Raw genomic sequence first — 18,825 nt, 5'->3', positions numbered from 1 at the left:
CTTTGTATCACGTTGCCTCTTTGTTTATAAGTTGACTTCTCTCAATGGCCTCTAAGTTCTTGAGGCCAAGGGCCATGACTTCCATATTTTGCACCTAAGAATAGTGCCTGGAACGTATTAGGCCCTCAGTAAATACCTGCTAAATGAATGTGTGGATGAATGCATGCCTATGTTCTGGGGCAATTCTGAAAACTTAATTTTCAGGTATCAAGTGAATGTCATTACTAGACATGTTCAATGGGCTGAACAATACATTGGCTCAGAACTGTGAACCTTCCTCTAATTTCCTGAGATGAGGCTATTTTATTCAGCCTGGGTGTGGCTGTTGCCCTGTCAATGTCTTACACTTTTTTCCTGTTGAGTGGGGACAAATGTACTAGCAACCTATATCATGAGGACATTATGAAAAAAATTGGAGAATCATAAGAATAAAAAATTTTAAATGAATTACAGGGATTTAAAATACATAGCACATATGGGTTGATTTGTAGAAAAGGAGCTTTTTGTTTTTGTTTTTGCAAGGAATCATAATCACAGTAATCACGGATACTTGAAAAGATGAATGAAAAACTAAAAACTGAAATGAATATCATGTTTTTTTCAAAAGATTTTATTTTTACTTTTATTTTTTTGAGAGAGAAAGAGAGCAGGAGCAGGGGGAGAAGCTGAGAGGAGAGAGAGAATCTAAAGCAGACTCCGTGCTGAGCATGGAGCCCGACATAGTGCTTGATCTCACAACCTTGAGACCACATGACCTGAGCCGAAACCAAGAGTCAGTCTCTTCACTGACTGAGCCACCCAGCCACCCTGAGTATCATGTTTTATATTTTTTAAAACTCTTCTTCATCTCAGTTTGGCTTTTAAAATAATGTGGTTTCAGTTGTTTTAGTTTTGCTCAAATGAGCCAACTTCAGAGAAAAAAGGCTTTTCTCTTTTTAATGGTTCATCTATTTGAAACTCCTGTCTCATCGTGCCATCAACTCCCAGAACCTGTGATTATTTAATTACCTGGATGATCAGTTGGTTTTTTGTCTTAAAGTGTTGTACCTTCTTGAAGAAAAAAAAAAAAAATCACTCATATCTTCCAAAATGGTTTAAAGAAAATGTCCATAAGATACAGAAATGAAAGGTAAATCCTGAATGAATTTATGATATAATTTCATCTGAGAGAAATCAAGGAAAAACTCAGTCTTTAGGTACAGTATGGACTTTCTTCCACTGTCGTCTCCTTGAAATTATCTTTTCTGTTTCCAGAGAAGGTGACTTCTTTGCAAATAGGCTTCTGAGGGAATTATTTCCAGCCGACTTTCAGATTAACAAAGGCAAAGGAAAGGCCCAGACTTAAAAATGTCAGCAGCATAGCTTGGAGCCAGAGTTATGGGGATCTTCTCAGCCTTCCTCACTGTCCCGGTGAGAGGTTAAACATTCTGAGCACACCCGCAGAGATTCTGGTTTAGTTTTACTCACACGTGACCTGGGAATCAAGTTTTAAAAGGCCTCCCAGGTGATTATAATATAGAGCCAAGATCAAGAATTGTATAAAGGAATGATATTCAGGATAATACAGAGCGATTGCTGATGAAGAAACACAGAAGTGAGTTGTCACTGACTTAGCTACAGAATAGCAACCTATGGAATGAGAATCAAGTGGAACCTCTGTCCCAACCCACTAGTTGGTGGTTTTCTAGATCCTGCTACTCAAAGTGTGGATTGGACGAGCGGCATCAGCATCACCGAAGAGTTAGCTAGAAACGCAAAATCTCAGTCCCCACCCCAGACCTGCTGAACCAGTCTGTGTTTCGACCAAATCCCCAAATGATTCATCTGCATAACTACGGGTGGGAAATACGTCCTCAGGCCTCAGACAGAGGCCAAGTTCAGCTTTTGCTTCTGACTCTTTTAGCGCATATCTTCATAATGACTGTTGATACTCAGTGCTGTCCTAGAAATTCTCCTGACCCCAGGGATGTGTCCCTAATGGTGCTTTTCCTGACACCTATCTTACTTTCCTGAGAAAGGTGGTTACAAACATGTTTGCTGGTGGTGGTGGCTGGTGTGACCAGGCTCACCTTACCATGCTTTATGGCTAACTATATATTATATAATACTTTTTTTTTTAAGATTTTTAATTATTTATTTGACACAGAGAGAGAGAGAGAGAGCAAGAGCAGGAACACAAGCAGGGGGAGTGGGAGAGGGAGGAGCAGGCTTCCTGCCGAGCAGGGAGCCCGACGTGGGGCTCGATCCCAGGACCCTGGGATCATGACCTGAGCCGAAGGCAGACGCTTAAAGACTGAGCCACCCAGGCGCTCCTATATGATATAATTCTATAACTATTCTCTACCCACTAACACTGCAACTAGGCGATCTGAGAACAAATAGGGAAGACTATATGTGAGCAATGCAGCTTCTCAAGAGGCAGTACACATCGGAAATAGAAATGCATTCCAAAGATGATGGGAGGTATTTATGAATCACATCCCTGGAGGAGGTTGCTAATGGGAGAACAGGGAGGGGTAACGGTAAAGCTGGGAACTCCATCACTTGCCAGCCCTGCAACTTTCCAAGCCTCCGTCTTCCCATCTACAAAATGGAGACAATACGATGCGGCCAACCAACCTCAAAGGACTGCTTTGAGGATCCAGAGAGAAAATGTATCTGAAAAATTCTGTAAACTGAAAGAGATTCACATGAATAGGAAGTTGTTTTGCTGTTGTCACAAACCTAAACTGTTTGGAAGACATCTGTCAGGAAGGACAATTCTGTCCTCCTGAAATGGGGCCTGGGGCCTCCTTGGACTTTTGAACTTGCATCTGACCCATTGTGAAGATTCCCGTGTCCCTAAAAAATATGGCCACAATGTTGGTCCTGGGCAAACTTCTACACATTTATTTGTTTAGTAAATTGGAAATAGTGTGTATATATAGTCTGCATCCCTGCTTTTTTCACACATCTCAGTACTCACTGATTATTAACATTTTCCCTTGTCACAAAATAATAATTGAAAACATAACTGAAAATTAATTTGTAATATTTCACATGCATATTCTATAATTTATTCTTCTATTGTGAGACATGTGTTAAGCGTCCAATTTTGGTTCTTATGAATAATATTCTATGGATTATCTTTAAATCTAATATTAACATGCATCTCTCTCTCTCTCTTTTTTTTTCCTTTGGTGTACATTTCTAGGAATGGATTTCTGGGGTCAAAGGGATTAAACATTTTTAAGACTTTTAATATATATTGTAAAGTTTCCAATGAGAAGGGGCTAGAAAGTGTATGAGAATGTTTTTTTTTTACTATGATGAAAAAATATTTTCATCCCGTGAAAAATAGTTTTCTGCATTTGTGTTTGAAAGGCAAAAATGATACTTTTAAATGATAATTTTCATTGCATTTCTTTGATTACTAAGTTTACATTTTTCATATGTAAATTGACCACATATATTTTTTCTGTTGACAATTCTTACCTTTACACATTTTTTGATTCAAGTATTTTGACATATCCGTAATTTTATTATGCTTACCAGAGCTCTGTTCCTAAAAGGTGAAAATTTTAAGCCAAGTTGAGTAGGAAGGGTGTCTCCTTCCTATTCTAACAGAGACTTGTACTGCTTATAAAATTAGTCACTTGCTCTGCTGCTTATAAAGTGACACTCAAGAATAAAAGCAATATTCTCAAACATCATAATATTCCTTATTTTAACACTGACTGATAATTTTAACTTGTCCCATTTTAAAAATTAAATGAATTCTAATTAATAAAAAATCTAAGCCAGACCTTCAATTAATCGATAAATGATAGAGGATGTGTATGGAGCTATATGATACCATCCAACATTCTATAGTTCTAACATGCATTTACCCATGTAATGTCTGCATTCTGGTATAGAATTTGCTAATAACAGTATTATAAAAATAAGTATCTGGGATTATTATAATATTAGCAATATAAATCTATTATTGTTAGATCTATAGAGTTGGTATATTTCATAGAATTTACATATACCTAATATTTATCAATACGTTTATATTGATAACACATTTCTTACCCATATGTATTACGTCACCTAAAGCCAAAAGTTGCTAATGCCCAAAGAAGGGAAAGGTAAATATTTCAAGCCAGAGGAATCTTGCTCTCTCTATATAGTGATCTTTATGGAAAACCATTCTCACTCTTCTTGGGGCTCAGAGAGAGGTGGTAGCAGAAACAGAGGGCTGAGAAGTGATCGGGTGTGAGGTTTTGCCTGCCAGGTGCTGGCATCACCAGCCGGCGGGGTCACAGGGGGTCATCACCCGAGCTGGCACTGAGAACCATCGAGGGATTTCAAGGCTTCATCCCAGAGAGTTGTTTCCTCCTCAGTATTACTCCTACGATTCAAAGAGGTGCTGATGTCCCTCATCCACATGAGCTTTCCACGGATTACTAAGAGCAAGATGGGCCCACGATGTAATCAATCAAGCTTTTCCATCAGAATCGACTCTGCATACCACAGTCATCATCATAAAGGCCAATAACCCATGAATCATAACGAAAGAAATTGGTGTTTTTAAAGAAGTTATAAAACTTGTAAAAAGTTTTAGAAATAATATATATGCCCACACTGCATTCAATTTTACATCAATATTGATTCTAAGACACACATCAATTCAAAGAGGGGAGTAGGGCAGGAGAGAAAAAACTCTCAATTACATGTAGAAATTGATTAAAAGCAATATTGATTAAGGCAAACTGATTTATTAAATGCTAAAATGTTAAAAAAAAAAAGTATGCTTTAGAATTGAGTACCAAGTAAGCTTTACCTGTGATGAATTGCTGCTTAACTTACATCTGGTTCTCTTAACCAGGATTTAGTAGAAAGCTCGCCCTGAGTCATTTGAGAAGGGCCAAAATCTTTTGGGAGCTCTGTTGCCCTTCAGCACTATGGGGCGTCAGAGCAGTTTTTTTTTTTTTAAAGATTTTATTTATTTATCTGACAGATAGAGAGACAGCGAGAGAGGGAACACAAGCAGGGGGAGTGGGAGAGGGAGAAGCAGGCTTCCCGCGGAGCAGCGAGCCCAATGTGGGACTCGATCCCAGAACCCTGGGATCATGACCTGAGCCGAAGGCAGACGCTTAACGACTGAGCCACCCAAGCGCCCCTTCAGAGCAGTTTTGGAATAAAAGCCTGGGACCCTCCGTTTCAAGTGGGATGCTACCTAGGACTTGGGTCCCATTGTATGTGACACTGTGAGGTGGAGAGAGGGACTCTGTTCAGGGGCTTTCATTGTTCTGTCCTCATTTAAAAAAATTAATAGCTAATATTTACTGAGCACTTGCCACATGACCCACACAAGCACCCTCCTATTTAATACAGTCAGCCAATGAGTTAGGGCCTATTATTTTTCCATTTTATATCTGAATAAATGAAGCTCAGAGAGGTTAATTAAATCACCCAAATGTGTTCTACAAGGCCACAGGCAAAAGCATATAAATCAGCTCTTTCTTTTCCAAGTATTTTGGTAGTCTCTGCTATGTTCTTGTGTACCCCGGTTCTCTGCTGAGATTGCCAGTTTCTGAAGGCGACCAAGACTTGTTCCACTTTTCGGAACTAGGCAACCAATGCTTGTCTTTTCATAACACTAGGTACTTTAAAGTCACGTTAATTAAAATTAATCCAGAAGTTCCAGCTTCAATAATGATAATGAGTCTTATTTCATAATTAAACGAGGATGTTAGTGAGACAATTAACTCTTCCCAGGTAGAAAGCAGCTACTCTTTTAAAACACTAACTTCTACACGGTTGGTCTCATTTCCCCCAGCAGATGGTACACGTCTGTTGGAGGGCTCTGGATCGAGCCTAACTTCTGGGAAGAGAAGATGCATTGCCTTAGATTTCTAGACATTGATTTTTTTTCCCCCTCACCTCATAGGTCAGTTGACAAGGAAATAGCTAGATCAATTATAGTTTAACACCAAATTACCCTCATTATATTAAGAGAATAAAGCGATGGCATGAGTTCGTGTTGATGAAAGAGCGGATGTAGTGTGAATAAATGCTTGTGGACCTTGTCTGGCCCCAGTGCTAGGAGGAAGGAGTGGATCACGTATCCACTCGACCCACACGAATGCGGAAAGGAGTCTGGTCCTCACAGGCACGTGATAATCAGCACCAAACCACATGGGTGAGCGCTAAACTTGGCTTCTCACTTGGGAGTAATAGCGCTATGGTGAGGAAGGCTGAGGACATAATTTAACAATAGAAGGGCATGTTATCGGGTATTTTCATCAAGATCCCAGGATTTCTTGCCTTTAAGGCACTATGATCATGTTAGAGTGATTTTTCACTCATGATCATTTTTGTGTGCTGCTTATTTTACTTCAGTGAGTAAATTAACTTTGGTAAATTACTTAAGGAAACTCTCTGTTTCCTTAGGAAATCACTAGAAGCCCCATTTCCTCTAAAAAGCAAACCCAGAGATTCAGATTTTATATCAAGATTTATAAACATAAAGGATTGGCTTATTATCTACATTTTGAACTGAGTCTAATATTGTCAAGGTATGAGATTATGTATGGCTATTTAGGATAAAGTAACTCAGAACCATATAACACGTGGCATTCACAGACTTTGGAACACAAGGCAGTACAAGAGGACACTTCTTTCTCCCTTTGTTCTTCTTCTTCTTTTTTTTTTTTGATGGTATTCAATTAATCGAACAGTTCTCTAAATAGAGGAAAGCGGCACCACTTTAGGGCATACAATAGGGATGAATGTAGGAACTATAAGGGACAGGTGCCCATCAGGGACACATTTGCCGTCCGGTGTGTCTGCTATCAAATATTCATGAAAGTCTGGGATCCCAAGTACACATCTAACAGTAATCATCACATGGTTCAGGGGCAATGAGGAGCTGTCCTGGAGAAATAATTATCTGCAAGAAATTGCCAACACCTAAGTATAAATTAAATATAATCCTGACTAAGCGTTCCCTGTCATTAACCATTGCACAACGTCACACCCATGACCTCCAGGCTGCATTAAACTCCAGGAAACATTCCTGGCTCTGTTCTAAAGGCCTTGTGTCTGGGCCAGGAGTCTGTGGGAAAGCAGCAGCTTCTGCCCGGAGGACAGAGGCAAGTCTGGTATTCACCCCCTCAGCCCCTTCAAGCCCCAGGAAGTGAGAAGTTTACCTGCGCTCTGGATCTGAAGATGCCAAAGTCATTGCACTAGTTTGTCATATGGTCTTGCTCTCGCTTTACAAGGAGCCCACAAACACTTCAGAGGGAACTCTGTATGACAATGAGACTCCAGCATCAGGTTGCTGTGAAGATTCAGTGAGACACTTTATGACAAGTCTTTATCACAGTGACAGCTATTATTTTGGATATTTCTTATCTCTATTCTTGGATTTCTTTCTTGGATTCACCCAGGCAATCTTTCCTCTTTTATATTAGTGAAATGATATATGTGGAATATATAAATGTCAGCAGTCATGATGATGATGATGATGATGATGATGATGAGTAATTATACAAGTGGCATGCTTTACACATTGAGTTAGGACAAAGCAGAGATTAGAAACCGGGTCTCTGAAATCCCAGTCTAAAGAAGGGTCCATTCAAAGATGGTATCAAAATACCATCTACATTTACTCCAAGAAGGTAATTTCTCTTCATATTAATTTTAGATAGTATTTAAAAGCAATTCTCAAGGAAACCCTTGTGCACTTTTGGTAGGATTGAAAACTGGTAAAACCACTGTAGAAAACACCATGGTCGTTCTTCAAAATTAAAAATAGGACTCTCCTATGATCTAGGAATTCCACTTCTGGGAATGTATCTGAAGGAAACAAAATCACAATGTCAAAGAGCTATCTGCACCCCCATGTTCATGGCAGCATGATTTACAAGAGCCAAGACATGGAAACAGCCTAAAGGTCCACCGACAGATGAATGGATAATGAAGTTGTGAGGATACACACACACACACACACACACACATTATTTATATATAATATATATAATGGAATATAATTCAACTATGCAAAAGAAGGAAATACTATCATTTGTAACAACACAGATGAAGCTTGAGGGCATTATGCTAAGTAAAATAAGCCAGATAGTTGAAAAAGACAAATACTGTGTGATCTCACTTATATGTGGAATCTAAAACAAACAAACTCTTAGAAAAAGAGATCAGATTTGGGGCACCTGGGTGGCTCAGTCTTTAAGCGTCTGCCTTCAGCTCAAGTCATGATCCCAGGGTCCTGGGATCAAGTCCCACATCGGGCTCCCTGCTCAGCGGGGAGCCTGCTTCTCCCTCTCCTACTCCCTCTGCTTGTGTTCCCTCTCTCGCTGTGTTTCTGTCAAATAAATAAATAAAATCTTTAAAAAAAAAAAAAAAGAGATCAGATTTGTGGCTACCAGAGGCAGGGCATGGTAGGTGGAGGAAATGGATGAAGGTAATCAAAAGGACCAGTTATAAGATAAATAGGTATTGGGGATATATGTACAACATGATCACTATAGTTAACATGCTTATGTAGTGTACGTAACAGCTGTCGGGAGAGTAAACCCTAAGGGTCCTCATTAGAAGGAAAACAGTATTTTTCTTTTTCCTTTTTTTGGGGGGGTACAGTATCTATGTGAGATAATGGGTGTTAACTACATTTATTGTAATCTTTCCACTATGTATGTAAGTCAAACCATTATGCTGTACCCCTTAAACTTATATGGTGTGTTTGTCAATTACAGCTCACTAAAACTGGGGTGGGGGTGGGGGAAAGAAGCAATTCTCAAAGGCTTTGGCTTCACCTCTGAAGCCCCGAAAGACCACAGTAAGAACCCCCAAGAGACACTTTTGACTCCAGTTCTGGAGTATTCCTTCACATATGTATACAATATAATATAATATTAATGTAATCATATAATGTACCTGATAGTCTCTTAAATGTATATACAATAAGCGTATATATATAACTATGATTATTATATTTGTCAATGTATAGGGTGGGGGGCCATGGGCTAGAGATAAGGATAAGTACTAACTCTCTCTGATGGCCCACATTTTGTATTTTTTCTGTGGGCTTAAACACAACCCAGATGATTGCCCTTGAAGATCTGGGTAAGGGTAGGATTTAGAATTCTACATATTTTAATATCTCATCAGGTAAGAAATTATTTAGATTCTCAAATTTCTAGCCTCCTTGCTAATATCAGGGAAGTCTCCAAACCTTTAGGCTCTCTGATAAAGCCTGGCATATTCACCGCGAAGAGCAGATTCATAAAGTTCTAAATTAACAAAAGCCTAGTAGTTAATGTAGAACTAACAGAAGAACCTAGAAAGAATAACCATATAATTTGTTGTAAAAAAATGGGACAACTTTTGAGAGTGAAAAGGGAAATTTTAATAAATATGCTTGTGATATAGCATTTGAAAATCATGTCATTTACCATCACAGAGAGAAACCATATGGTCATCTCAATAAATGCAGAAGAAGCATTTGACAAAACTTAGCATCTATGTATGATTAAAACTCTCACAAATCAAGAATAGACAGGACCTTCCTCCATCTTTTAAAGGGTATAAGTATGCTAATAACATCATACTTAATGATGAAATATTGAATATTTTCTAAATCAAAAACAAGACAAAGATGTCTGCTATTACCATTTCTATTCAGTATTGATTTAGAGATCCTAACTAACGCAATGAAAGAAGAAAAGAAATAAAAGGCATAAAAATTGGGGGTGCCTGGGTGGCTCAGTCAATTAAGTGTCCGACTCTTGGTTTTGGCTCAGATCATGATCCCAGGGTCTTGCGATCCAGCCCCGTGCAGGGCTCTGCACTCAGCACGGAGTCTGCTTGTCCATCTCCCTCTGCTCCTCCCCACCCCCACCCCCCCGCCCGTTTCTCTCTCTCTCTCTCTAATAAATAAATAAAAATTTTTAAAAAAAGACATAAAAAATTGGAAAACAAGAATAAAATAATTGTAATTGCAGATAATATAATTATGTATGTATAGAATTCTAAGGAATCAATAAACAACTACTTAGTGAATTTAGTCAGTGTGATGGTTAATATTAAGTGTCAACTGGACTGAACAATGGGGTGCCCAGATATTGGGTTAAACGTTACTCAGGGTGTATCTGTGAGGATGTTTCTAGATGAGATTAACATTTGAATTGGTAAACTGCATGAAGTAGATTGCCCTCCACAATGTGGGTAAACCTGATGCAATCCACTGAAGGCCTGAACAGAACAAAAAGGGAGAGTAAGACTATCTTGGAGCTAGGACATTCTTTTTTTTCTGCCTTTGGACTTGGACTCCGACTGAAACTTACGCCATTGACTCTCTTGGTGTTTAGACTTCCGGACTCATACTGAAATCCTGTCTCCAGCTTTCTCATTGCAGATCCTGGGATTTCTCAGCCTCCATAAGTACATAAACCAATTCCTTATAATAAATCTCTCTCTATATACCCCTGGTTCTGTTTCTTTGGAAAGCCTAGACTAATATAGTTAAGACTGAGGAATACAGATGAATATACAAAATATTGTTTGTATTTCTAAGTTCCAATAGCAACAACTGGAAAATAACATAAAAACAATTCCATTTACAGTAACACCAAAAGAACAACAAAAAATTCATAGGAATAAATTTAACAAAAGATACATTGCTACATTGAAAATTATAAAATATTGCTTAAAAAATTAAATAAGGCCTAATAAAAGAAGAAATGATGATGGTTTGGAATATTTTCGGGATGCCAATTCTTCCCAAGCTGATCTAAGATTGATCTCAAGTTCAACCAAAGTCCCAACAAGCTTTTTTTTTTTTTTGGTAGAAATTGATAAGTTGATTTTAAAATGCATATGGAGATGAAAAGGACCTAGAAGAGCCAAAGCTATCATGAACATAAAGGACAAGTTAGAAGATTCACACTATCTGACTTCAATACTTACTATAATACTTGTTTTATACAAATAATGGTTTTATACAGTAATCAAGAGAATGTTATATTGGCATAAGAATAGATAAATAAGCAAGTGGAGCAGAATAGAAAACCAGAAGTATACCCACACTTTTTGGATGAGTTGATTTTTTAAAACTGTGATTAAATATATATAACATCAAATTTACCCTTTTAACTATTTTTAAGTGCACAACTCTATAGCATTAAGTACATTTACACTGTGTCACCATCTCCACCATTCATCTCCAGAACTTTCTCATCTTCTAGACTGAAACCCTGTATCCATTAAACACTAACTCCCCATTACCCCCATTACATAACTCTTACATCTTATATGAAAGTTAGCACAATATAGATCATAGATTTAAATGCAGAACATAAAACTATAAAGACTTTTAAAACGAAACAGAAGAAAATCATCAGGACCCAGGGCTGCTTAAGAGTTCTTAGATGTGACACCAAAAGCAAGATCCATAAAAGAAAAAATGATAAACTGATATTCATCAAGATTAAAAATGTTTGCATGGTGAAAGACTCTGTTAAAAGGATGAAAATAGGGGCACCTGGGTGGCTCAGTTGTTAAGCGTCTGCCTTCGGCTCGGGTCATGATCCCGGGGTCCTGGGATCGAGCCCCGCATCGGGCTCCCTGCTCGGCGGGAAGCCTGCTTCTCCCTCTCCCACTCCCCCTGCTTGTGTTACCTCCCTAGCTGTCTCTCTCTCTCTCTGTCAAATAAATAAATAAAATCTTTAAAAAAAAAAAATAAGGGCGCCTGGGTGGCTCAGTCGTTAAGCGTCTGCCTTCGGCTCAGGTCATGATCCTAGGGTCCTGGGATCGAGTCCCACATCGGGCTCCCTGCTCAGCGGGAAGCCTGCTTCTCCCTCTCCCACTTCCCCTGCTTGTGTTCCTGTTCTCGCTGTCTCTCTCTGTCATATAAATAAATAAAATCTTTAAAAAAAAATTAAAAAATAAAAAAATAAAAGGATGAAAATAAAAGCTACAAGCTGGGAGAAAAATGTTTGCAAATCATAAAGGATATACAAATGGCAAATAAGCACACGAAAAGATGTTTAAGATCACTAGCCTCTAGGTATATCGGTCACTACATATCTATTAGAACAGCTAAAATAAAAAATAGTGACAGTATCAGATGGTGGGGATGTGAAGAAACTGGATATCTCCCACATTGCTAGTGGGGATGTTAAACGGCTGCAATCACTTTGGAAATCAGTTTGGCTGTTTCCTTAAAAATTGAACGTATCATTTACCATTCAACCCAGCAATCACACTCTGGTTATTTATCCAGGAGCCATGAACACTTCTGTCCACACAAAAATCGGTACATGGATGTTGATAGCGGCTTTATCTGCACGGCCAACACCTAGAAACACCCCAAGGGTCCTTCTATAGGTTAAACTGTGGTACATCCGTAGCATGTAATATTACTGAGGGTGACCTACTGATGCATGTAACAACCTGGATGGATTTCAAGGACGTTATGCTGAGTGAAAAAGCCAATTTCAAAAGGTCATATACTGTGTGATTTGATTTAAACAATGTTCCAACATGAAAAATGTATCAAGCTGGAGAACAAATGGCTAAGGGTTAGGAATGGGGGCAGCGATGGGTATGACTTTAAAAGGGTAGCATGAGGGGCATTTCTGCGGTGATGCAGTCATTCTCTATCTGGAGTGTGATGGTGGCCTCAGCAATGTACACTTGTGGTAAAGTGATGTAAAACCCGACATGCACACTGTGGCAAAGTCCGTGTCCCGTTTTGATGTCATGCGATGGTTATACAAGATGCAAACTTTGGGAGAAATTGGGTGAAGAGTGCAGGGGATCTCTCTGTATTGTCTTTGCAACTTCTTGTGAGTTTCTAACTCAAGGGAAAAAAAACCACTCTGCTTCTGGAAAGACAATAAGAAAATAAAAATTCAAGTCACAGATTGGAAGATAGTATGTTCAATATGTTAATATTTCATAAGGAACCAGAATCAAGAATATGTAAGACTTCTACATAGCCATAATAAAGACAAACAATTCAATTAAAAAATGGGCAAAAGCTTAAATACATATTGGTTTTTTTTCTTTAAAGATTGATTTATTTATTTGGGGGGAGGGAAGAGGCAGAGGGAGAGAGAGTCCTAAGTGGACTCCTCACTGATCATGGAGCCTGATGCGGGGCTTGATCTCAGTACCCTGAGATCATGACCTGAGCTGAAACCAAGAGTCGGACTCTCAACTGACTGCACCCCCAGATGCCCCAAATACATATTGTTTAAAGAAGATGGGTAGGGCGCCTGGGTGGCTCAGTTGGTTAAGCGACTGCCTTCGGCTCAGGTCATGATCCTGGAGTCCCTGGATCGAGTCCCGCATCGGGCTCCCTGCTCAGCAGGGAGTCTGCTTCTCCCTCTGACCCTCCTCCCTCTCATGCTCTCTGTCTCTCATTGTCTCTCTCACAAATAAATAAAATCTTAAAAAAAAAAAATTGGTAAATGATCAATAAGCACGTCATTAGTTATTAGGAAAATGCAAGTTAAAGCTGTAATGAGATGCTACTTCTCATACACGAAGGTGACTAAAATTTAAAAACTGATCATGCCAAATATTGGCTAAGATGTGGAGCAACTGTAAGTCCTATATTGCTGGTAAGTGTATAAAATGAGCCATTCATTTTGGGAAACTGACAGCTTCTAAAAAAGGTTAAACCTACATTTGCCCTGTGATCCAGTAATTCCACTCTAGGGTATATATCCGGGAGAAATAAAAGACATGCCTTCAAAAAGACTGTATAAGAATGTTTACAGCAGCTTTGTACATAATTTCCTCAAGCTGGAAACAACACACATGTCCATCCACAATGAAATATACTCAGTGATAAAAAAGAACGAACACCAACAATACGGCTAAATCTCAAAAACATTATGTTGGGTGAAATAAGCCAAACATAAAAGAGTACGAGCTTTATGACTCCATTTATACAAAGCTCATTTTTATTCTAAGATATGGAAAAAGTAATCTGTGGTGACAGAGATCAGGGCAGCTGTTGCCCGTGCATGTGTGTGGGGGAAGGTTCTGCCGGACCAGGGCATGAGGGAAATTTCTGGGATATAGAAATGTTCTGCATCTTGACTGGGTTGTGCTTACACAGATGGATACATTTGTCAAAACCTATCCAATTGGAACTTACAAGTTGTATTTTTACTGTATGCAAATTTTAACTTAAAAAAGATATGGGATCAACGCCTAGACCTGGGTGGTCCCAGAGAAACTGAGATGTATGGTCCGTCCCTAAGTCTGGAAGCTTCTGGAAGAGATTGGCAAAGTGACAAGGGAATTCCTACTTTCTAGGAGAAGCAAGGAAAAAATCAGCTGGTTATTGAGCAGAAACTAGCCTCCTTTCCAGATTCCTAGGGATCAAAGAGGAACACTAATCGAAGGGCCATTCTGAAGCAGGACATGCTCATGACGCAGACCTGCATTTTGGGTCTGCCCTGGACGCTGTTTCCTCTGCTGTCATTGTAAAAACAAGAGCTCTGCGAATGCCTGACCCTCTGGGACCCCGCTTGTCACTGAGAGTGGGAAAGGGCTCTGGGAGGACAGTTTTTCTCTGCAATATTGGCACCAGGGCTGATTTTCTGGATCAGAGACTTTAGAGAGGGAGCCCATCTATAATCTGAAGCATCCTGTATGCTACCCTTTTCTCTGCTGGGGATCTTCCTTTAAGGACTCTATTTGCAAAGTTAGATCTCTGCCCCACAAATTTGTTTTTGTAAGAGCTTCTGAATCAATGACTTCTTTGACCTCCCTTGATTACCTAATCTCTAGGTTGCATTTCACCTCTGTCATCAATTAGATGATCCCTGGAGCCGGGCTGAGAGAATTGAGTCTCCTGAGAGCCTCAAACCTGATTCATAGGTGGATAGAGTGGAAGCTACCATTTGCAAGTCCTCATTCCAGCTTCCATCCCTATAAAGAAGGGACTGGAACTGGGAAGTGACCCATGCTTGAACACTGCATGGAAGGAAAAAGACAAAAGCAGTATGATCCACCACCTCAGAACTTGGTTCCTTGTAAGAGGTCTTCCTTGGCTTGCTTCATCAAGTTGTTTTGTATACTTTTAATAATCCAAAGAGGTGCTCCCTCCTGATTTCCTTGTCAGGACAACAGCAGCCTCCGAGCCTCTCAGGCTGGACACCTTGGGGTTATTTGGACCCTTCACTCCTCCTTGCCCTCCCTGCACAGTGATGGTCTCTAGGTCATGCAGATCAGATACTACCTCTCCTGGGCTCTGAGCCCCACCCTCTCCATGCAACACCTCCCTTGCTCAGACCTTGATTTCTTTTCATCTAGATCCCTGCAGTTGACCTGGCTTCCTGCCTGTAGTCCCACTCTGGGCAACCTAGCCCTGTATTCATGTGCAGTTACTTTACCTAATGTACTGCTCAGATCATGTGCCCATGCTCAAAAATCTTTAGCAGTTTACATTCACTTCTGGAGTCAAGTTCAAAGTCTTGACTCAGAATCTGCTTTCCAGCTTCTTCTCTGATTAATCTCCCACATACTCAGTGGCCTGACTACTATCAGGCTTTTCAACTCTGGGCCTTGATTAATAATACTCCTCCTTTTGGGAGTGCCTTTCATTTCTGTTCACTTTATCCTTCAATACTCCTTCTTCTAAGAAGTAGCCGCCAGGGGCGCCTGGGTGGCTCATTTGGTTAAGTGTCTGACTCTTGGTTAAGGCTCATGTCATGATCTCATGGATAATGATCTCATGGGTTGTGAGATCGAGCCCCGCCTCGGGCTCCACGCTCAGTGCGGAGTGTGCTTGAAGATTATCTCTCTCTGCCCTTCCCCCCCACCCCGTGCTCTCTCTTTCTCTTTCAAACAAATAAATCTTTAAAAAAAAAAAAAGCAGCCTCCAACTGGATGTATTCTCTTTTTACCCTAAGCTGCCTCAGCACATAAAAAAACAGAACAAAACAACAACAAAATTCTTGCAGTCCTGACCCTGTCTTATGTTACAGTGAAACAGTATTTGTTCTATTCCCATCATTAGATTCTAAACTCCTTGAAGGACAAAGCCATGTTTTACTTATCTTTGTAAGCCTTTCTATATTTTATCCATTACTTAGCACATAGTGGTTATTAAATTAATATTTGTTGACCTGAATTCAATTCCCATTATTTTTTTAAAGATTTATTTATTTATTTGAGAGAGAGAGAGAGAGAGAGAGAGTGAGCATGGAGGGGCAAAGGGAGAGGGAGAGAGAATCCTCAAACAGGCTCCCCGCTGAGCAAGGAGCTCGATGTAGGGCTCCACCCCAGGACCCTGAGATCATGACCTGAGCCGAAATCAAGAGTCTGCCGCCCAATGCACTAAGCCACCCAGGCGTCCCTCAATTCCCACTATTTAAAAACTGTTCATACTATTTGAGGTTAGAATTTGCTACTACAGTTTGGCCCAAACCAAGATTTTAAAAAGCTTCAACTGTCATCTTTCAAAAAATTGAGCTGTCTCGTCAGCTTGCATAACACATTTAAAATAAGGAGAAAGGCCAGGAGGCAAGACGGGTGTTCTTGAATGCTCCTTGAACTATGACACGCTTGTCATGGCCTCAGTTAAAGAGATGCTGTACTTCCCTAGAGAACAGCATATGGAAACCAAGAGAACTGTGGGCTTTAGGAATTGTCAGGGAAGCCGAATGAGGAATGCCCTGAGATGGCTGACGACTGCTGCCAGGGAGCAGGAGGGAAGAAGGTTCTGTAAGATTGGGCCTGTCATCTGTGCTTTTCACGGCTGCATTAAGCCACTTTGCAATCACGACGATTGTTCTTTCTGGTGAACTTTTTATAAAATATTATTCTTGTTCTGTGTTAACATTTGGTAAGTTGTTCTTGCCAATGTCAGGCTGTCTAGGCTTTATTGAGGGAACCAAGGAAAGGGCATTTTTATCTAGGCTTTTACCAGGGGCTGAAAGGAAGAAGAGGTGAGTTTTATAACAGTAGGAGTAATTGACATTCTTACGGGAAAGATAAACTTACAGCAGGAGGGGTAGGGCAGAATGAGGCTGGTTTTCTACCTCCCTCTGTTTACTTGGAGATTTCCTTCTGGAACTCTTCTCTGATGCAACCGTGGAGTGTTTCATTACTGTTTTAAACAAGAGAGCCAGTCCCCGTCCAAGATGCTCAATAAATATTCACTGATTGATTGCTGATAAATGCCCTTGACTATTCCAAATGGATTAGCTCTGCTCAAAGTGAGAGCCATATGGAACTTCCATCCGAGATGACTACTGGCCCTTCTGCAGCCCAGGAATGACCTGAAATCATGTTAATTCTCTTTGTTTTGATAAACCACGGGCTTCCAACATCTTTGAAGCTCAAGCCCTGGTCTTCTTGGCTACACATTAGACACTCTGACATGACAGGTCTCTAAATCTGAGGAGAAAGCCTGCATGACTTTTCATGTGTCCACAGGCCTCCAAGGACACATCCTTATTCTATCCATGATCTTCATCCAGTTTTCCTTCTTGGCAGGCTTCCTCTCCTTTCAATGTGAAGAACAGCTTCTGAGGGAAGAGGAGAGCACTTAAGCCAAGATGTTCATTGGAGATGCCAAAAACCCTGGAACTTAATGTGATCCTCAGTAAGGAACTCAGTCCCAGGAGAGAGCAGGAAGCAAAGAACTTGGGCCCGAGAGGCCATCTCTCCTCACTCTATTTGGACAGTGCTGTAGGCTGTAGCTTTTTGGCTTCAGGAATCAGGTCGGGGTTCTAATGGGGACAGTGGTGCTGGGGCAACTTGTTTTTAACACAAGGTTATCCGTGCCTCCTTGGGAAGAAACCAGTGAGGAGGCATCACCTTCGACTGGGTTTCTAGTCCCTGATTTCAGATCGTAATGAACTTTCTGAACTAAAAAGAAACATAGTAGAAAGGCTAGACTGTATTGACAAGTATTTCATTTACTTATTTATTAAATATATTTGATAAACTTTTTTTAAAAAAGATTTTATTTATTTGAGAGAGGGAGAGAGAGGGAGAGAGTGCATGGACATCGGCGGGGGTCGGGTGCACAGAGGGAGAAGGAGAGAGAGAATCCCAAGCAGACTTTGCACCAAGTGCGGAGCCCGGCTCGGGGTTGATCCCACAGCCTGAGCTCATGACCTGAGCTGAAACCAAGAGTTGGACGCTTAACCAACTGAGCCACTCAGGCGCCCCTATTTGATAAACGTTTTAAAAAATAAAACTTGAAATCTTGTCATGTGGAGATAGACATTATGTGTATTATGTAAATCTGTCTCGGTATTTTCCCTCAAGCAAATATATACACACATGTATTTGAAAAATAGATTTACGCGAACTGCTCTGCCATTTGGGTTTTGTTTTGGTTTGTTTTCCTTTTTGCAACATTACCTTGTGTAGTTCCTCTCTGTCACTAAATCTAGGTACACACAAACATCTGTAACGACTTCATGTATTTGATTTTAGGGACGTTTTATACTATGTATGTGTCATTGTTTCAGTACTGGATTTGAGCAAAGTTGCAGTCATTAATAATAATTATTTTGCTTAATTTGATGTTTCAATTAGGACTCGAATTTCTGTAGGTGCAACATGTATTAATAGTTATTAATATTAACTGTTATATTACATTAAATATGAATATAAATTGAAATAATGATACTGTATATAATAATATGAATATATTAAATATTATAATTCATATTAATAATGGGGCAAAGAGTTCTGGCCTTGGCCTAAACTATTTCTTCATTACATATCCCTTGGGGCCACCTTGCCACACATGAATTTAGGTAAAGTTGGACTCTAACGCTTACCCTGGGGGCAGAGCAATTC

The sequence above is a fragment of the Neomonachus schauinslandi genome, chromosome 2 (genome assembly GCF_002201575.2).
Source record: "Neomonachus schauinslandi chromosome 2, ASM220157v2, whole genome shotgun sequence".
NCBI classification, from domain to species: Eukaryota; Metazoa; Chordata; class Mammalia; order Carnivora; family Phocidae; genus Neomonachus; species Neomonachus schauinslandi.
The sequence above is the reverse complement of the archived record's forward strand: the minus strand, read 5'-3'. Positions refer to the sequence as shown.